Genomic DNA, 21,839 nt, shown 5'->3' on the forward strand with positions numbered 1-21,839 from the left:
ATTTGCTTACAGCATATACTGTCACTGTTTTTTGTGATGTGAAAGTGAAAGCTTTACAACAGATGCTGCCTACAGAGATGACTGCAGCTAATCTAGAAGAGGAATAGAAAGTGATCAGAAATATAAGGTAAATAACACATGGATTTTGTATTTTTATTCATAAATGCATATCAACATTGATCTGAAATATGTTGTGTAGACTCCAACTTAAAAAGGTATGTATCCAAATCATTTAGTATTAATTAATTCACTGTGTGATGCAGTGAATGGTCTCAACTGTGTATTGAGTTGGTGCTCATCCTAGTTATTTGTATGTTTTAAAACATGAAGCTTGATATATATTGTGTAGAGTCAGCCCAGGGCAGGATTAAGAAGGGGTTAATTGAAGAGGGCAGGCACTTCCCCTTCAGACCTGCTTATTGCCAGCTGAGTTGAAAATGTCACAGAGGAGAATAGTGTTTGGAGAGAGATGGCTGTTGAGCTATCAAAGCTGAGAGGAGCTTTATGCTGGAAGGACCCCTGTTACCTATGACTTGATCCTGCTGGGTGAGCTTGCCTGAACTGGGACTTTGCTCTTTTATATGCTGTGGCTGGGATGCTGAGCATTATTTTAAAGGACTGTCTTATACTGCTAAGAAGAGTTTTTTTGTTGTTTGAACTACCTATAAAGACAAAGCTTGTCAATTTTGTTGCTTTTTGCTGACTAAAGCCTTTTAGGTTGACTGAACTGTCTGAGCCGGCTTGTCACCCTCTGATCCCTTACAAATTGGTGGAGAATGCGGGCATTAGTACCGCCCCCTTCGCATCACTGGGCAGTACTTCTGCCATAGTAATGTTCTGTGGCTCCATACCGGCTTTCTGGCTCACGTGGCTTTTGTTTGCTTTTGCGACTGGTCCCATGAACAATCTAAGCCCACTTGAGAGTGTGGTGCGGGTTAATGGGCAGGAGGTTATAGCATTTCTTGACTCGGGAGTGGGGTTACCCTGCTCCCATCGGACAGGTTTGGGGGAAATCTGATACCCAGGAAAAAGATTGGAGTGGTCTCTGTACATGGGGTGGTCAAGGACTATCCAATGGCCCATGTAACCCTGTCCACAACTGCAGGAACTGCTACACTGAGAGTTGGGGTTACCCCATGATTTGCTAATTGGGTGAGACTGCCCCCTATTTTGGGACTTGTGTAAACAAAAGTTCAAAGGTTCAAGTGCCTCCCCTAAAAACAAGAAACCCCTATGTGAAGTATTAGATACTGTGTTGCAGGAGATAAACAATAAAGAAATCTGTCAGATGTGTAAACCTGCTGGAGCTGACCAAGATACCCTGGAGGTGTTTGTAGGAGAAAGAGAGACAGGGAGGACAGAGAGAGCGGGGCAGAGAGAGAGAGGGGGGAGGCAAAACATGAGTACAGTACCATGGAGAGAGAGAGAGGGGGGGGGGACAGAGAGAGAGAGAGAGGGGAAAGGCAAAACATGAGGACAGTCCCATGGAGAGAGAGAGTGAGGGGAGGGAGGGGGAGAGAGAGAGGAGGCAAAACATGAGTACCATGGAGAGAGAGAGAGGGAGGGGGAGAGGGGGATAGAGAGAGTGGGGGGCAGAGAGAGAGGGGGGAGGCAAAACATGAGTACCATAGAGAGAGGGAAAGAGACAGAGAGAGGGGTGAGGCAAAACATGAGTACAGTACCATGGAGAGAGGGAGCGAGGGGGGGAGAGAGGGGAGGCAAAACATGAGTGCCATAGAGAGAGAAAGAGGGAGAGAGAGAGAGGGACAGAGAGAGGGACAGAGAGAGGGGACAGAGAGAGGGGGTGAGAGGCAAAACATGAGTACAGTACTATGGAGAGAGGGGAAGAGAGAGAGAGAGAGGAGGGGAGAGAGAGAGAGATAGGAGGCAAAACATGAGTACCGTTGAGAGAGAGAGGGGGAGTGAGAGGGAGGGACAGAGAGAGAGAGAGGGGAAGGCAAAACATGAGTACAGTACCATGGAGAGAGAGAGAGAGTGAGAGGGGGAGCGGGAGAGAGAGGAGGCAAAACATGAGTACCATTGAGAGAGATGGGGACGGAGAGAGAAAGGGGGAGGCAAAACATGAGTATCATGGGGAGAGAGGAGGGGCAGAGAGAGGGTGACAGAGAGAGAGAGAGAAAGGGGGAGGCAAAACATGAGTACAGTACAGTGGAGAGAGAGAGAGTGGGGGGGGGAGCGGGATAGAGAGGAGGCAAAACATGAGTACCATAGAGAGAGAGGGGAGGAGGAGGCAAAATATGAGCACAGAACCATGGAAAAAGAGGGGAGAGAGAGAGCAAGGGGAGAGAAAGAGAGGAGGCAAAACATGAGTACCATAGAGAGAGATGGGGACAGAGAGAGAAAGGGGGAGGCAAAACATGAGTATCATGAGGAGAGAGAGGGGGGAGAGAGGAGGGGCAGAGAGAGGGGTGACAGAGAGAGAGGGGGGGCAAAATATGAATACAGTACCATGGAAGAAGGGGGAGAGTGCGAGGAGGGAGAGGGGAGAGAGAGAGGAGGCAAAACATGAATACCATGGAGAGAGAGAGAGAAAGAGAGAGGGAGCAAAGAGAGAGAGGTGGAGGAGGCAAAACATGAGTAAAGTACCAGGGAGAGAGAGGGAGGGAGGGGGAGAGAGAGGAGGCTAAACATTAGTACCAGAGAGAGAGAGAGGGGGAGAGAGGGGGAGAGATAAAGGGGGGCGGAGGTAAAGCATGAGTACATAAATTTAAAGAACAATAAATAGAGATGTCAGAAAAAAAGATCCGCTGGTGCAATGTGCCTTCAATCGACAAAAATAAGTGATGATGTGATTCCTTCACCAATAATCAAGATGGACTCTCACCTCAAAATATGGACCCCTGATTTAACAGACGGGTCAGAAAACGCATGTTCCCATCATGGGTAACTCACAGCATTCAGTAGATATAGCGGTAGTGCTCAGAGATTGAATCCTTTTCAGTATCCTCAATTTAATATGATTCCATAAAAAACATAAAAAACAAAATCTAGTGCTCTCTGTTTCCACAAATTAATTTAAAACAGAAGTAAAAGAGATACACTCACATTCTGGTGCACTGATCTGGTGGATGAAGTCCCGCCTACTTTCGGGGACGCAACGCGTACGGACCACGTGACCTAAGCCGTGACGCCACCCGCAGGCTGCTATACTGATCCATGCATGGACGTTGTGATACATTTGTTTTCATGCCCAGCACTCAGCACTGGAGATCAGTGCACCAGAATGTGAGTGTATCTCTTTTACTTCTGTTTTAAATTAATTTGTGGAAACAGAGAGCACTAGATTTTGTTTTTTATGTTTTTTATGGAATCATATTAAATTGAGGATACTGAAAAGGATTCAATCTCTGAGCACTACCGCTATATCTACTGAATGCTGTGAGTTACCCATGATGGGAACATGCGTTTTCTGACCTGTCTGTTAAATCAGGGGTCCATATTTTGAGGTGAGAGTCCATCTTGATTATTGGTGAAGGAATCACATCACCACTTATTTTTGTCGATTGAAGGCACATTGCACCAGCGGATCTTTTTTTCTGACATCTCTATTTATTGTTCTTTAAATTTATGGACTTTTGTATTTTGATGCACTAATAGAGTGTCACTTTTTCATTTCACTTAGATTATTAATTTATGCGCTGTACTGTTGCTTTTACTTTGTAATGTGGGATTTGGTATTTTGACCTATAGTATTCGAGCTGCATGTTTTTTAATTAATTGTTTAATTTTTCACTTATTTGTTGTGTTCAGCGCTGATTGATTCATTTTAAAGCATGAGTACAGTACCATGGAGTGAGGGAGAGAGAGAGCAAGGGGGAGAGAGAGTGGGGAGAGGGAGAGAGAGAGGGCGAGGCAAAACATGAGTACATTCCAAACCTGTTAGCTGCGCTGAAAAAATGTTTCATATATGACCTATGATACCAAAAAAATTATTTGTGCAAATATACTAGTGAACGATCAGTGAACTGACACAATCTCCAAGATAATTAATAATTTAGGAAATAGCTATATACACAAATTCCCAAACATCCGATCAAACAAATTAAAGAAATAAAAAAGTCCTTTAAATGTGCTTGTATCCTTAAAAGTCTATTCCTCGTGACATCGTATAACAAATGTACAACCGAAAAGTGATGACCTGTTCCAAGAAAGAGATCCTCCACCTCTATTCACACTGTCGCTTACCAGATTTTATGATCTCTTTTTAGGGAGATCTACACAGGCATATAAACCTTTTCACAGACAGGGGTTCACTTTAAGGATCTGGAGTGTGGCTCCCACAGAGACGTCACATATGGCACTGAGGTATTCTAGGCAATATTTCTCCCCCATGTGGAAAACAAGAATGCCTCCATAGTGTAATTCATACATACAACAATTAAAAATAAAGAATTGCACTTACATACATATTCTTTCTCATAAGCGTTCAGGTTAAAATAAACAAGCCGGCCGGCTCAATTAGACGCTGCCCATGTCTTCCGGGTCTAGCGCAGTACGCGGTGACGTCAGCACTTCGCACCTCCCACATGAGTACAGAACCAGGGAGAGAGAGAGAGAGAGAGGGGGGAGAGAGAGGAGGCAAAACATGAGTACCATAGAGAGAGAGGGGGGAGAGGGGGAGAGAGAAAGGGAGGGGGAGGTAAAGCATGAGTACAGTACCATGGAGTGAGGAAGAGAGAGAGTGAGGGGAGAGAGAGCAAGGGGGAGAGGGAGAGAGAGAGGGCTAGGCAAAACATGAGTACAGTACCAGGTAGAGAGAGAGAGGGGGAGGGGGGAGAGAGAGAAGGCAAAACATGAGTACCATTGAGAGAGAAAGGGGGGAGAGGGAGAGAGAAAGGGGAGAGAGAGAAGGGGAGGCAAAGCATGAGTACGGTACCATGGAGAGAGAGAGGGGGGAGAGAGAGAGTGAATGAGAGGGAGAGGGGGAGAGAGAGAGAGAAAAAGAGAGAAAGCAGAAGGATGGTCATGGGCAGTGCAAAACAAGAGAAGACAGCGGTACATGATCATGGACAGATAGAAGAGATGGCCCTAGATATAAAAAACAAAGCATTATAGGAAGATTTGGGAAACAGATATTGTGGGGATGAGCATGGTTGGTGGACAAAGGGTAAGATAATTGTGGGGGGGGGGGGCAAGATAGAGCAGAGATTAATTGCAGGTAGCAGAATGAGGAAGAAGAACAAGAACTGATTGTTGCTGGGCCGTGGAGGGAAGAGAAGACCAGAAGCTGACCATGTTCCATAAAGAAGGGATGCAGAGGTAGAACTGGTTATGAAGTGGGGAGCAAAAAAAGTGATGATGTGGAGGACAAACTGGTCATGGACTGAAAACTGATGAAAGAACAGGCAGAGGAAGAACAAGTCATGGACTAGAGAAGAAATAGAGGGGAGAGGCAGAGAAGGAACTGGTTATGGCCCGGAGATTGAAGAGAGAGGAATCAGAGCAGGAACTAGTCATTAACTGGAAAGCGAAGAGAGGGGCAGCAGAGATAGAAGGGGTCATGGACTAGATAATGAATAGAGAGGAATCAGAGCAGGAGCTGGTCATGGACTGAAGAGTGAAGAGAGAGGAGGCGGAGATAGAACAGATTATGGACTGAATAGAGAGGAATCAGAGCACTAGCTGGTCATGGACTGGAAAGCAAAGGGAGATGTGGAAAAAAAAGGAACTGGTCATAGAGTGAAGAGAGAGGAGGCAGAGATAGAATGGATCATGGACTGGATGGTGAAAAGAGAGGAGGCATGAAGAAACAGATCATAGACTGGAGTGTGAAGAGAGAGGAAGCAGAGAAGGAACTGATCATGGAGACAGGCGGAAGATCATGGATGGTTCATGTATGAACAGTCATTTTTCTCTCCTGAGGAAAAATGACAGTACATACCCTTTCTTCTGGTTGTGAAGTGTTTGCGATGGAACACTTCTGATGAAGTGTGGGAGGTAGGTGTGATAGGGGTGGTGCTTACTGACATAGGCTTAGCACATGCAAGACATGTTATGACATGTTAAAGTGGTGTTGCCACCAAAAAATTAAAACTGCTTAAAATTCGTAAAAAAATAAAAAGAAAAATAATTGGCAAAAAAAAAATTTTTTACTCACCTCTAAATACCGGTTGCTAGGGGGTCCCTCGTAATCTGCCTTCCTCATTGCCCGGGCTGGTGACATCACTTCCCCTCACGCCGCACATTCACCTGGGACCTGTCATGTGTCCCAGGTGACTGTACGGCGTATCACGGCGCCCTGCGCCGCTCGCGCATGCGCAGTGGGTGCCCGGCTGTGAAGCCACAGCCGGGTGCCCACAGTATGCATGACAACGCCGCGAGCGGAGCGGGGAGCGAGGGGGGGGCTTCGTTCCCCCGCATCGCTGGACCCTGGGGCAGGTAAGTGTCTGATTATTAAAAGCCAGCAGCTGCAGTATTTGTAGCTGCTGACTTTTAATTTTTTTTTTTTAGGGGGTACCCCACTTTAAGTTCATTTTGAGTTTGTCTCCACTGTAGCAGACAGGGGACATGGGTGACAGTGTTCAGAGACAACTTACCATAGAAAAGAATAGTACTGTACAAAGCACAAGGGATTACAGAGTGCATAGTACTGAATGCAGCAGGCAATATTTGAACAAAGTGCAATGTGAACAGGCAAATAAATAATATAGAGCAGTACATAAATAATGTAGAGCAACAGCAGTGAAGGGAGAGCTACCAGAGAATGCAATGCAGACAGTGGAGGAGAGCTGCATTCGTTATTAGTGACAGAATACTCAGCAGTGAAAGGGAAAGTTACAGTCTCAGAGCTATAAGTGAGCTATAATATGTGTGGGCTGTAACCAGAGGCGTAACTAGAAACCTCAGGGCCCCGGTGCAAGAAATCAGGAAGGGCCCCCCCCCCCAAAAAGCATGATTTTGATACTATATTTTTTTCCACTGTACAACAAAGTAAAACATTTCTGTGCAGCCTGTGTCCCCAGTGGAACCTGTGTCACCAGTGCAGTGGTGGTCCTGGAGAGGGGTGGTGGTACTGGAGGTGGGTGGCGGTGGTGGTACTGGAGGGGGATGGTGGTACTGGAGGTGGGTGGCGGTGGTGGTCCTGGAGGGGAGTGGCAGTGATGGTCCTGGAGGGGGATGGTGGTCCTGGAGAGGGGTGGCATTGGTGGTACTGGAGGGGGATAGTGGTCCCGGAGAGGGGTGGTGGTGGTACTGGAGGGGGATGGTGGTCCTGGAGAGGGGTGGCGGTGGTACTGGAGGTGGGTGGCGGTGGTGGTCCTGGAGGGGGATAGTGGTCCTGGAGGGGGATGGTGGTCCTGGAGAGCGGTGGTGGTGGTACTAGAGGTGGGTGGCGGTGGTACTGAAGGTGGGTGGTGGTGGTACTGGAGGTGGGTGGCAGTGGTGGTACTGAAGGGGGGGTGGTGGTACTGGAGAGGGATGGCGGTCCTGGAGAGGGGTGGCGGTGGTACTGGAGGGGGATGGTGGTACTGGAGGTGGGTGGTGGTGGTACTGGAGGAGGGTGGCGATGGTACTGGAGCAACATGGTGGTCCTGGAGAGGGGTGGCGGTGGTGGTACTAGAGGGTGGGTGGTGGTACTGGAGAGGCATGGTGGTCCTGGAGAGGGGTGGCGGTGGTACTGGAGGTGGGTGGCGGTGGTGGTACTAGAGGGTGGGTGGTGGTACTGGAGAGGCATGGTGGTCCTGGAGAGGGGTGGCGGTGGTACTGGAGGTGGGTGGCATGGTGGTGGTACTGGAGAGGGGGTGGCATGGTGGTGGTACTGGAGAGGGGGTGGCGGTGGGTGGCGGTGGTACTGAAGGTGGGTGGTGGTGGTGGTGGTACTGGAGGAGGGGTGGCGGTGGTACTGAAGGTGGGTAGCACGGTGGTGGTGGTGGTACTGGAGGAGGGGTGGCAGTGGTACTGGACATCAGGATCCCCAGATACCCCACCTTACTTTAGGGTCCCCAGAGAGCCCCCCTTACTTTAGGGTCCCTAGACAGTCACCCCCCTTAAAGAGGTTTCGCTGTACCTTGCTGGACTCCGCTGTGCACCTTGGCCCCCAGCAGATCTCTGTACCCCCCCCACGCACCTGGGGGGAGGCAGCGATCAGCAGCTCTATGGATGTTGATGGGCGGCGGGATCTTCCCGAGTCTACACACACACTGGAGAGGGGTCAGCACGGCTGTGAGTGGAGAGCGTGTCTCATGTAAACAGCAGCACAGAGACACCGGCACTCGGGAGTGAAGTTTCATTTTCCCTCGTCCTCTCGCAAAACACACAGCTGATCCTGCTCCCCCTTCGGCCCCCCTCCCCTCCTCTCCTCTCCTGTGTTCTCCGCGGGCATTCAGGTGTGAAGCTAACAAGCTCACATTTCCCGTGGAGAACACTGGAGAGGAGGGGAGGGGGGCCGAAGGGGGAGCAGGATCAGCTGTGTGTTTTGCGAGAGGACGAGGGAAAATGAAACTTCACTCCCGAGTGCCGGTGTCTCTGTGCTGCTGTTTACATGAGACACGCTCTCCACTCACAGCCCTGTGAAAAGCAACCACGCCGGGGCCCCCCCACAGTGATGGAATTCCAGGGCCCAGTCGCAACTGCGACTGTTGCGACCCTGATAATTCCGCCACTGGCTGTAACTGAGCTAGGATAGCTGGATACCACTGTGAATCATCATGTAGCATTGCGGTCGCATTGTAATTCCTGCCTTCTGGAGCCTGCAGCGCCTATGATGGACATCCTGCAGTCCTAACCAGTCCTGACCAGTGGGACGTCCATCATAGGCGCTGCAGGCTCCAGAAGGCGGGACCTGCTGTGTCACTCGGCCATGCCTGGGGTCAAATCGGTCCCCGCTCGGGGCTAATAATAGAATTGTGCATGCACAAGTCCCGTGGCTTTTTGGGGACCTACTCGGGGCTCCAGCCCCCCTCAGCCCTCCCGTCCGACACCACTGGTTATAAGCATTGACACATTATGGTGCCATTCAGTTTGAATAGCACCCCAAGTAGCTGCAACAGTTAGCAACACACAGTGTTGCCATGCATTGCTGCACAAATTTTGACACGTGTCTGATTTTTAGGACGTTTTGGTGTAACAGAAGCCCCCTAAATACAATACTATAATTCAAATCATGTTAACTTGCGACATAACACACATGCACTAGGGCAATGCAATGATGCAATTTTTCATGTTATTTTCTTATTCTGGAAATCCGTAGCTCATGCAAAGTTTTTTGTTTCTTAAAGCGGGGGTTCCAACTACAATCAATGATATTTTTTTTTTAATCCTTTCACAACCATTTTCAATGGCATTGTAACACTCATGTCTTCTGTATAATTTGTCCCCCGATGTCTGGTTTCACCTGTTCAAAGAACTTTGATAATGCAGTGGTGGCCGTTTTCATTTTGCTTGGGGGCATGTGAAGCCCACAAGCATCCTGTTCCGGGATACAGTGCTGCTGAGCGACCAGCATGCACCGCCCGTTCTCTCCCCGATCTCGTACATGCGCATCAAGTACTAGGTTGCCATCAAAACGGGCATTGGCAGTGCCCGACCCATTGTGATGGAACAAAGCCCTTGGCACTGCCCACTGACTCCTGGGAAATGATGACACACATCTCCCAGGAGCAGTAGCGAGCGGAAGCGCAGAGGGAAGTGGCGTAAGGAGCCTAGGAGAGGAAGGAGAAAGGGACCACATAGCAACAGGCATTAAGAAGTGAGTAAAAAAAAAAAATGTCCAAATGTTTTTTTTTTTATATTATTTCATGCACAGTAATGCCTTTTTTTTTTTTTTGGGTGGAACTCCACTTTAAAACCTGGAAAATAGTTTTTCCTTAGAAAAAGAAACTAAATGAATCATAGTTTCTAGGAAATAATTTGTAGCTCTGTGATTGATAATTTGCATGGCCAATGTTGCAATGTTTTCTATAAAGCTGCACATAAAGCTACATTTTTAGAACATGAATATACAAATTGTTATGATTAAGTAAAAAACCCCCTTATGAATAATAACATTAGGAGGAAACTTTTGAAATATTTAAAGAGGAAGAGCTTACTTACTGATAAGACTTATGAAATTGCTAACTGCCGGTTAATAGATTGTATCTAACACAACTACAAATATAATCTTCAAAATTCTGCCTGTCTACAGGAAATATCAGCTCTAGTTCAACCTTCAAGCATTACTTACTGCAGTAAAAGGGAAGTCTCTCCTTCCAAGAGAACGTCTACTTATCTTTACACTGTAAACAAAGGTGGAGAATTTGTAAGGAGAGAAGTAAAGAAGCCTTGTACGCAATACTATTTTTTTTTTTTTTTTACTTAATCAGTGCTCTGATTATCAGGCAGCCCCATCAGTGCCAGCCAGTGCCCATCAGTGCAACAAATCACTCCCCTCATCGCAGCCTTATCAGTGTGCAGGCTCATCAGTGCCCATTAGTGCAGCCTCACCAGTGGCCATTAATGCAGCCTCATCAGTGCTCATCCATGCAGCCTCATCAGTGCCCATCAGTGCAGTCTATCAGTGCCCATCAGTGCAGTCTATCAGTGCCCATCAGTGCAGCCTATCAGCGCCCATCAGTGCACAACAGTGAAAAAGAAAAATGTACGTATTTGCAAAATTTTATTACAGAAACTAAGAAAAACTTTTTTTCAAAATATTTGGTCTTTTTTTGTTTGTTTAGCAAAAAATAAATAATACATCTTATTGACCCCGCATCTCTCCATAAAGAGGACCTGTCACGAACAATTCCTAATACAAGGGATGTTTACATTCCTTGTAATAGGAATAAAAGTGATCAAAAAAAATGTAAAAGAAAGTGTAAAAATTAAAAAAGGAAATTAAGTTAAAAACTAAAAAAAAATAATAATAATTGAAAACGCCCCTGTTCCCAGTAGCTCGCACTCAGAAGCAAACGCACACGCAAGTCCCGCTCACATGTGTAAACGGTGTTCAAACCACACATGTGAGATATCGCAGCGCACGTTAGAGCGCAAGCAACAATTCTAGCACTAAATATCCTCTGTAACATGTAACCTGTAAAAAATTTTAAAGCGTCGCCTATGGAGATTTTTAAGTATCGAAGTTTGGCGTCATTCCATGAGTGTGTGCAATTTTAAAGCGTGACATGTTGGGTATCTATTTACTTGGCGTGACATCATCTTCCACATCATACATAAAATTGGGCTAACTTTACTGTTTTGTTATTTTTTAAATCATGAAACATGTTTGAAAAATTGTTGCGCAAATACTGTGTGAGATAAAAAGTTGCAACAATTGCCATTTTATTCCCTAGGGTGTCTGCTAAAAAAAAAATATATATATAATGTTTGGGGGTTCTGAGTAATTTTCTAGCAAAAAAATTATGCTTTTTACATGTAGGAGAGGAGTGCCAGAATAGGCCTGGTATGGAAGTGTTTAAATACCACCAAAAGAAAGCTCTATTTGACAAAAAAAAAGATAAAAACTTTATTTGGGCACAGTGTTGCATGTCTGTGCAATTGTCATACAAAAAGTGCAAAAGCTGAAAATTGGCCTGGCAGGAAGGGGGTTAAAGTGGCCAGTAGGCAAGTGGGTAAAATTGCGCATGCCTGTGCAAAGGTGACAAACGACGTAAATTTTACTATTTATAGGCAATGCTTTAAAAGTCTTTACAGATTATCACTTTAGATTTACAGAGGAGGTCTAGTGCTATAATTACTGTCCATAATCTGATGTTCGCAGTGTCGGACGATTGCTGTTTGCATGCGTGTGGGACCGATGCGCACATTCACCTGAGCACATAATTTTTTTATCACTTTTATTGCTTTCACAAGGAATGTAAACATCCTTGTGACAGCAGTAGGCACATGACAGGTACTCTTTATGGACAGGACCGGGGTCTATAAGCCCCCAAATCTCTCCTCTGATCTTAAAAACATTCAATCGTTTTAATTTAGATTTTTGTCAAATGACGCTGTTGACATCCGGCTAAACCAGAAGAGATGTCAGGTCACGGCTAATGCCACGTACACACGATCGGAATTTCAGCCAGCAAAAAGACCGATTAGAGCTTTTCATCTGAAAATGCGACCATGTGTATGCTCCAGCCGAATTCCCGCCAGCAAAAATTTGAGAGCATGTTCTCAATTTTTCCGATGGAAAAACTTTCTATCGGAAATTCCGATTGTGTGTATGCAATTCCGATGCGCAATGCTCACACATGCTCAGATTCAAGGAGATGGAAGCTATTGGCTACTGGGTATTGAACTTCCTTTTTCTAGTCCTGTCGTACGTGTTGTATGTCACTGCGTTCTTGACGGAATTTGGTGTGTATACAAGACAGCTTGAGCGAAATCCCATCGGAATTGCGTCGGGAAAACCATCAGACCTTTTTCCGACCAAAATTCCAATTGTGTGTACGCGGCATTACAGGTCACCATAGTTGAGAGTCAATCAAAGCCGAATTAGGCTTTGTTCGGCTCTCTGATCAGCTGGTGGACGCGTCAATTGGTTGTTCGGGTCTCCCAGTGGGACAGAAGAGCCCAAAAAAGCTGCAGAAGGTAATGGGAGGGGAGGAGGCATGCCCTCCCGCTGCTTGTAAAAGCAATACAGCAATAATAGTAAAGGGGTACCCCAATGGTACCAGGATGATGCCTGCAGCTACAGGCATCATCCTGGTATAACCACTTGAAATTCGGCAACATACGGGTATGTCACTGGTCTGCAAGGGGTTATGACTGGAGAGGATGAAAACAAAGCCATATTCTGGAACAAGCCAAGCTGACTTAGCCCTTGTACACACAGTCGGAGAATCCCTCGGAATGTGTCCTATCGGACCGTGTTGTCGGATAATCCGACTGTGTGTGGTATGCATCGGACTGATTCCGTCGGAATATCCGTCGGACCCAATTTTCCAACTTGTTGGAAATATTTCCCGACCAACTGGTTCGATCGGACATACTCCGATCATGTGTAGAGAATTTTGATCGGACCAAGTGCCACGCATGCTCAGATCAAATTCCTACATCAAAGCTATTGGCTACTAGCCTGAACTTAGTCCCATCGTAACTAAATTACGTCATCACGTTCTGAATGTTTGGTTTTTTAGACAACTTAGTCCGACCGTGTGTATGCAACAGTTTCAGACAAGATCCGACGGACAAAATCCGACGGATTTGGTTGTCGAAATCTCCGACCGTGTGTACAGGGGCTTAGAAGGAGCCTACATTCATAGGAGGCTCAATGTGTACAGCGGATTAAACTTAAATTTATATAGCCATGCTCTGCAGGCTGTTGTAACAGGCAACAATGTTAAACCATAGCAAATCTCTATTACTAATGAGCCAAAAATGCTTACTAGTATTCTGTTACTATCAAGAAACAATGAAGTGATAGTTGATGATTATTCTCATTTGCTCCTTAGTGAAAAAAAATTGGTGCAAAGTAATTAGGCGGCAACTACAAAGTAATCAGGTCAGGCAACAGTCATCCATTAAAGCTCTAATGCCCTGTACACATGATCAGATTTTTCTACAGAAAATGTTGGATGCGATCTTGTTGGCTGTAAGTCCGACCGTGTGAATGCTCCATCGAACATTTGTTGTTGGAATTTCCGACACACAAAAGTTCATGCATGCTCGTAATCAAGCAGAAGGAGCCGCACTGGCTATTGAACTTCCTTTCCTATCGAGAAATCCGCTTGTGTGTATGCTAGTCCAACGGACAAAAACCGACGCTAGGGCAGCTATTGACTACTGGCTATGCAATTCTGTATTCTAGTCAGGTCGTACGTCATCACGTGCGAATACATCAGACTTTGGTGTGATTGTGTGTGCCCAAGTCTGTTCATTCGGAAAGTCCATCAACTCCACTGAAAGGCCATTTTGAACACCGTCGGACCTAGTCCGTCGAAAAGTCTGGTCGTGTGTACATGGCATTAGTTTTTTTATTTAAACATGTTTTTTTTCCCGGGAGTGGGGGGGCTGTATTTACAGTAGTTTTGTTTATTTCATTCAGTGTTCTTTGTGTTTGTGCTTTTTTTTATTTTTGTGTATTTGATTATTTATGTGCAGTTTCCTAAGATTTGTCTTATTTTACCTTTTTTAAAAAAAAAAATTCCATTGTTTTGATTCTGTAAAAAAAAGGGACCGTTTTGGCATAAAACAAGTAAAGGACAGCTGAAAATATCTGCTGTATGAATAGAAATTATTAGCCCTTGTACACACGGTCGGACATTCCGACAACAAAATCTGCCAGATTTTTTCAGATGGATTTTGTCCGAAAGTGGTGTTGCATACACACTGTCGGACAAAGTTGTCGGAAAATCCGATCGTTCAGAATGTGAGGACGTTATTTAGTTACGATGGGACTACGTTCAGGCTAGTAGCCAATAGCTTTGGTCTAGGAATTTGATCTGAGCATGTGTGGCACTTTGTCTGATCGGAATTCTCTACAAATGATCGGACAAAGTCCGATCGGATCATGTTGTCGGAAAATTTTATAGCCCAGCTCTCACACTTTGTCGGTCGGATATTCCAATGGACACAGTCCGATGGAGCCCACACACGGTCAGATTATCTGACAACACGGTCCGATCGGACATTTTCCGTCCGTGAGTACAAGGGCTGACAGTGCATTGCACCCTTAAAGACAGCCAAAAAACACCCTAGTTTTGCCTTCCCTATTACCTCCACTGCATTTCATGGTCATTTTTAAAAAATTTAAATACCCAGCCCTTAAACTTGCCGACTGCCCACAGTAAATATACTGTACTTCATGACTTTGATGTTAAATATGGGTTTTATGGCAGCAGCTAGCTGCCATAACACTGGTACCATTATTTACTGTGGGCGATTCTCTACACGATAAAAGTGGTCCCAGCAGTGGATTTGCCATGGGATCACTGTTAGGCAGTGGGAGAAGTGACCCATCGGTAAACCCGGAAACAATCTGGTACAGCCAATGGCTAAGCAGGAAATTGAGTGAGGGCAAGATCGCACCCCACTCGGCTCTATGCTCTTGGGGGACCAACGTCACTTCCTGAGATCACTTCCGGTTCTCAGGCGGATAGACAGGATTTTATTTATTTTTTCCAAAAGTCAAAATGTAATTTATTTAAATTAAAAATCTGGGGTATTTTTGACCCTAGATCATGGGGGCCTGTCATGCTTATTTCTATTACAAGGAATGTAAACATCCCTTGTTTACATTCCTTGTAATAGGAATAAAAGTGATCAAAAAATAAATAAATAAAGGGACAGTGTAAAAATAAAGAGTAAAATAAATAAGAAAAGATAAAAAAATTTAACACTCCCCATGCCTCAGTGCCCATGCGTAAAAGTGAATGCATATGTAAGTCGCGCCCACATATGTAAATGGTGTTTAAACCACACATGTGAGGCATCACCGCAATCGTTAGCGTGAGAGGAATAATTATGGTGCTAGATCACCTCTGTAACTCTAAACAGGTAATTTGTAAAAATGTTTAAATCGTTGGCTATGGAGATTTTTAATTACCATAGTTTGTTGTCATTACATGAGCATGCGCAATTTTAAAGCATGACATGTTAGGTATCTATTTACTTAGTGTAACATCATATTTCCCATTATACAAAAAAATTGGGCTAACATTAGTGTTGTGTTTTTGTTTTTTTTTATTCAAAAAGAGTATTTTTTCCAAACAAATTGCATTTGAAAGACCACTGCGCAAATATAGTGTGACCTAAAAAATTGAAACAATCGTCATTTTAATTCTTTAGGGTATCTGCTAAAAAAATATAATGTTTGGGGGTTCCAACTTATTTTCTAGCAAAAAATACTCATTTAAAATTGTAAACAAAAAATTGCAGAAAAGACCTTGTGAGCAAGTGGTTAATAACCAAGGAATACTGAAGAAGGGGTTTACGAAACCAGACTAATTAACACTATGATATGATTACTGGCAGCAGTGAGTTATTGCTGGATTTCCCAGAAGCAGCTGACATTGCTAGCTGAGAGTTTACTTTCACATTTAGTTTATTGCTCAACATTAGAAAAAAAGAATAGATCTATGACTGAATAATATCATGCATTATAAAATAATTAAATGATTCTTCTGCTCAAATAAACAGATTCCTGTGTATCTTCCACTGTAAAATAAATAGGATGGTATTTTCTTTATGTTATACCCAAATAGTTTTAGCCCGTATGCTGGGTACACATGATCCGAATATCGGCCTGTTCAGCAGGAACTGGCCAACATTCAGATAGTGTAAACAGTTGCTTGATCGACAGAAGCAGGTTCAATGGCCGGCTTTTGGCGAAGGGACATGCTGGAAACAAAGCATTCGATAAGCAGCCGATTGTCGCTGGCAATCAATGGCCATGAGAGCTGATCACTGTGTTCTGGAAAAACACAATAGCACAACGGGAGAGATCGCTGCACTAACATTTCATAGCTAGTACAGTAACCTCTCCTGTTTTTTTTCCTTCAGCCCGCTTGGTTGAACGAAAAAAGAACTTAACATGTGTACTAAGCTTTAAATTGGAACTCCAGGAACCTCCTAACTAGGGGAACTCTCTAATCCCCCCCCCCCCCCCCGCAGGCACCACTAGCTGACACAGGGTGATCACATAACCAAACCGGAGTAGGCTGAAAATAAGTAAGTATATACTTCTTTCCTGGTGCTTCCGTGGCAGAATACTAGTGATAACTCCGCCACGGAGTCCTCCCCTCAGGATAGTTACTAGCTTATAAAAAGGAAACCCATATCCCCCCTAGCATTCTCCTTTTTTTCCCTCATACCTGATGGATAGTTTTGTATGTGTTCTTACCTTTGCCTGGATGCAGCTTACGTCTGGGTTCCCGCCTCTCCCAGACGCAGTCCCCTGTCTTGGGTTGCTAACAGCACTGAAAAGGGGGGAGCCCCTTCTGAGGGTCTTTTGGGGCAGCAGCAACAGCTTCCTAAATTGGGGCTTCAGTTCTGCAGACAGGCTATGCTGGTCTTTGAAGGCAGGTAGGGGCTCTTTCTGAGTCTATTTTCCTTTGCTTCCCTTTTCCCCTCCCCCCTCTCCATTTAAGCTCAAACAAGCTAAAGGTGGCAGGCTCTGATAAAATTGTCCTGCCTGGGAGTGCTCCTGCAACTCTACCATTTCAACTTAGTAAGTGGTCTATTCCTTACCTTTCTCAGGGATGTATGTGAATGTACATATATGTATATGTATATGTATATATATATATATATATATATATATATATATATATATATATATATATATATATATATATATAATTCTAGGGAATATGGGGTCTTTGGGGAATATTTCCTTTTTTCGCTTGCAGTTAGTTAAAAATGTGTGTGTGTGTGTATATATATATATATATATATATCATCTGTAATAAAGAAAAATAATATATAAAAATTTTTTTTTGTAGAATTAGATAATGACAATTTTTTTTAAGGAGACTTTTTTATTTCTTTCCTGTCCATTCTTTTAGCTTCTATTTCAGTCGCCTTTTCCGCCCTTACTTGCCTTCACAATTATGAGCCAAAAAAAGAAGAAAGGAATTAGACTAAAAGAGTGCCTTGGACTGTTACTCTCGTTTCAGCCCTATACACCAGAACACGTCTAACCAGACTTCTGGCCACCAAAGTGGACGCTCCCGTCCAAGCTCAAGACACAGCCGTTTGTCTAGCTCTCATCAGTCTAAAAGGTCATCCTCCAAAAGGCAGCGGTCAAGTAGCCCATCCAGACAAGAGATCAAAGAGTGTAGGGCATGTGGAGTGACGCCTTTACCAGATAAACATATCTGCCAAAATTGCTTGCAGGGTTATGCGATTCAGGGGACCGAAGTTGAGCAGGTCACAGACCTTATTAAAAGAGTAGTCAAAGACTCCTTAACTGAACTAATGCAGGTGAACCCCTCTCCGCAGGGTTCCTCTGGGGGCCAGGTTCAGTCTCCTGAGTTATCCGTTCCTGGCCCGTCTTTTGCAGCCCCTGCAGGCGCTACATCAAGCCCACCTACCCGAGCTGGAGACAAAAGTGACTCGGAGGACTCCATAGATGAATCGGATCCGTGTGGATTCCATTTTTTCGCTAGTGCAACCATTTGTATTGGCGGTTAAACAAGCCATCAGTTGGGAAGAAGCAGTAGAGCCTCCAAAAAAAAAAAGCAAAGACTTTCTTTCCTTTCCTAAATAAAAAACTAAATTTTTTCCCCTTCCTGGAGGAATTGAAAGATCTAGTGAATGGAAAAAGCAGACAAACGTTTTTCCTGGAATAGGCTACAGAAGTTATATCCTCTGGCGAATTCGGATGCGGATTTCCTGGACTCTCCTGACGCGACGGTAGTGCGGCTAGCAAAGAATATTACCCTTCCTATGGAAGATTCGGCTTCCTTTAGGGAACCATTGGATAGACGAATAGATGCAGACCTGAAGAAGGCCTACCAGTTGGCCGTCGGAGCCTGCAGTGCAGCGGTGGCCCTGGCTTCAGTCTCCAATGTGGTCAAAGTGTGGACGGAGAATATCGAGGAGGCTATTTGAGAAGATGTCCCCAAAGATGATATTATTAAAGCCAGGGGTCAAGTCCTGGGGAAAAAAGTGTGGGAACTCCCACCCAAGATCCACTCCCCCACCAAAAAAATAAATAAAAAAGGATACGCTCATATGCACGTATGCTTCAAAATTTGTATTTTTCATCCAGTTTTCATATTGTGTGTATGAAGCTTTAGGCTCAGTTCAGACAGGGGCAACACGACTTTTGGAGGCAACTTGGATGTGACTTGACGTGACTTGACGTGACTTGACCTGACGTGACTTGACCTGACTTGGACGTGACTTACAACACTACTTTAAGTCGCCCCAGGCCAGACGACTTGCCGTGGCCAATCAGAGAATGAGCTCTCAGGGGGAACTCCTTTTGAGAGCTGATAATTCTCTGAGAGTCGCCTCTGTATAGACGGAGATCCGACTTGGAGGCGACCTCCATTGAAATCAATGGGTACCAGTCGCCTACAAGTCGGATTGAAGTAGTACAGGAACCTTTTCTGAAGTCGGAGCGACTTCAGTAGTGTGCATTAAGACAGCTCTCATTCACTTACATTGATTTCTACATGTTGTGCGACCTGAGGTGACTTGGGGCGACTTGAAGTCGGATCTGAGTCGCCCCTGTGTGAACCGGCACTAACTGTTAGTACATAAAAAAAACAATCCTCAATAAACATAAATATGGTAATTCTCTGATTAATCAGCATTCATTCAATTGTGCTTCCATGCAAATGTGAACATCATGCTCTGATCTTTAATGTGGGGAGTTTAGACTTTTCATTGAACAGAGTTTGGATAACACAGGGTTAAACGGAAAGGTCATAAATTAACTGCACATTATCTGGACAGAATGCTTGGGGAGATAGTGATATATTCCTGCTTAGGAGATGCATGTTAGCTTGGGGAGCTGCAAACTCTGCAGGGCTCCAACACACACTCGCTGCTATTCCAACCCTTCACATATTTCCACATAAACTTCCCTCCTGGCATTAAACTTTGCCAGGTATTGTGCTCAGCTTACCACTCCAAACTGATGTTCCTCCCTCAGCTCACCTCTCTCCCTGCATGTCCTGTGAGCAGAATAGCTGTGCTCCTCCTCTGGGTTCTCTCATCATATGGCACTAAAGATAGAAGAGGGGGGGATTCAGCGGGACACACAGAGCAAGAATGCAGGAGACTGGGAGGGGGGAGATGAGGAGACAGAAAATCAGGAGGGGCCGGCGGGGAGGAGCGCATCACAAGAGGTCTGACTAAATACAATCTCTTAGCAGCAGGGACCTGATCTACCCATCAACTAGCTGTGATTGGCAGGTAGATCGTAGCGGAACTGTCATGGGGCCCCCTACTGGCAATGCCTGAAAGGTCAGGTGTGCGGCACTTACTATTGCGAGCTGTGTCGGCAGTTGCTGTGTCGGCAGCTGCTGGTGTAGCACCTGCCACACAGCTTGCATACTTCAAAGTCTTGCAGGACATGGCTGCTAACGGGAACTGAGTTCCTGTTGTGGAAAAAGTAAGGGAACTCCGTTCCCATGCGGTTCCGCAGGACTTGAGCCCTGATTAAAGCTTTGGATGAGCTTAAAATATCGGCAGATTTTATTTGTGAGGCTGCAATAGACACCATGAGATTTTCAGCCAGGGCAATGTTCCATGCTGCCAAAAGAGCATTGGGGCTAAAGCCGTGGGCAGTGGATGTGGCATCCAAACAAAATTGGTGCAAAATCCCGTTTGATGGGAAGGCCCTCTTCGGAGAGAGGCTGGGAAAGGCAATCTCGACTGGGGGAACTGGGGGAAAATCAGGGTTGCTCCCCCAGGTTAGAAGGGTTAGGCGCTCTCGAGTGGTGTCGTCTAAATATCAGTGGTCTAGAAATAGAAATTCCAGCAACTTCCGGCAAAATAGGGACTCCAAAAGGACTTGGAGAAACTTTTTGGACACAATGGAAGAGGAACTCACTGTATCAAAGGACAGCGATATTGACATCCATGAAGAGGGGTCTGCTATGGTGGACAAAAGAAGACAACATCTTGAGGCCTCACCTCCTACAGGGCCCTCTTGGACCATCCTTACCACCGATGCGTGCGCGAAGGGGTGGCGAAGGGGTGGCGGGCACACTGTGGTCACCTGGAGGTACAAGGGAGATGGGATATCCCCACGGAGGGAATAGTATCCAATATCCTGGAGCTGCGAGTGGTATATTTGGCACTGCTAAATTCGGAGGAACATGTACGTCAGAAACAGGTGCTGGCCAGTTTGAACAACAAAGCAGTAGCATATATACAACGTCAAGGGGGAACAGCCTATTATGTTGTGGGCAGAGAGAAATCTGGTGGATTTGAAGGCAATCTATCTCCCGGGCCGTTTGAATCAACAGGCGGATCTCCTATCTTGCTGTTTCCTAGACAGCAACGAAATGGTCGCTCCATCCGGCAGTGTTCAGGTGGATTGCAAAGTTACAGAAAGCTCCAGAAAACAGACCTATTCGCCTCCCCAATGAACGCGAAGTTGCCAAGGTTCCTGTCCTGCCTACCTCACCCTGGAGCAGAGGCGGTAGATGCCTTATCGTGCCCGTGGCACTGCAAGACGGCATATGCATTTCCTCCCGGACCATTGATTGCAAAATTTCTGCTCAGATTATCGAGACAGCCGGTCAGGGTTGTGACAGTTCTTCCCTATTGGCCGAAGAGGCCATGGTTCTCATGGACAATGAGCCTCAGTGTACGTCCTCCGGTCAAGATCCCAGTATTCCCGCAACTGCACTGACAGGGAACGTTTTTTTCATCCAGCCCCACACAAGCTGAACTTACATGCCTGGATCTTGAACGGAAAAGATTCCAATCCCTAGGATGGCGGGCGTAATTTCAACCCTATTGAAGGCAAGGAAGCCCTCTACTAATTACATTTACTCAAAGATATGGGATAAGTTCAAACAGTTTGCGGAAGACAGACAGTTGAACCCAGCTGTGCCGTCCACCTCAGTAATCTTAGAATTCTTACAATCAGGCTTGGACTTGGGACTCAGCCTAAGCTCCCTAAAGGTCCAAGTGGCAGCTATTTCAGCGAGTACCCAGAAAAGATGGGCAGAAGATGCACTCATCGTACAGTTCCTTAAGGCAGTCAAGAAGATTTGCCCACTGCTAAAACGTTCCTTTCCAGCCGGGGATCTACCTCTGGTTCTAGAAAGTCTCAACCGTTCATCCCATTGGATTCTGCTTCACTTTGGAACCTAACCCTGAAAACGGTTTTCTTGGTGGCTATTACTTCAGGAAGAAGAGCTTCAGAGTTGCAAGCGTTGGGGACAGTAAGAGCACATAACCTTTTTTCCAGACAGGGTAGAACTACGGAC

General features: G+C 45.4%; 1 protein-coding gene across 2 annotated transcripts in view; it reads left to right on the forward strand.

The window, feature by feature from the left end:
* The window catches only part of LOC143974054 (programmed cell death 1 ligand 1-like), a 119,088-nt gene continuing 97,249 nt past the window's right edge, over positions 1-21,839 (forward strand). Inside the window, exon 1 of one of the 2 annotated variants that reach the window (XM_077475045.1) lies at positions 1-127. The gene's annotated coding sequence lies outside the window, so the exon portion shown is untranslated. Of the gene's footprint in view, positions 128-414; positions 547-21,839 lie in introns of those variants that run through there. The other variant, XM_077475046.1, reaches the window with a different exon arrangement.

The sequence above is a fragment of the Lithobates pipiens genome, unplaced genomic scaffold, assembly GCF_037356315.1.
Source record: "Lithobates pipiens isolate NorthernLeopardFrog02 unplaced genomic scaffold, aLitPip1_a1.2 Scaffold_13, whole genome shotgun sequence".
In the NCBI taxonomy this organism is placed as follows: Eukaryota; Metazoa; Chordata; class Amphibia; order Anura; family Ranidae; genus Lithobates; species Lithobates pipiens.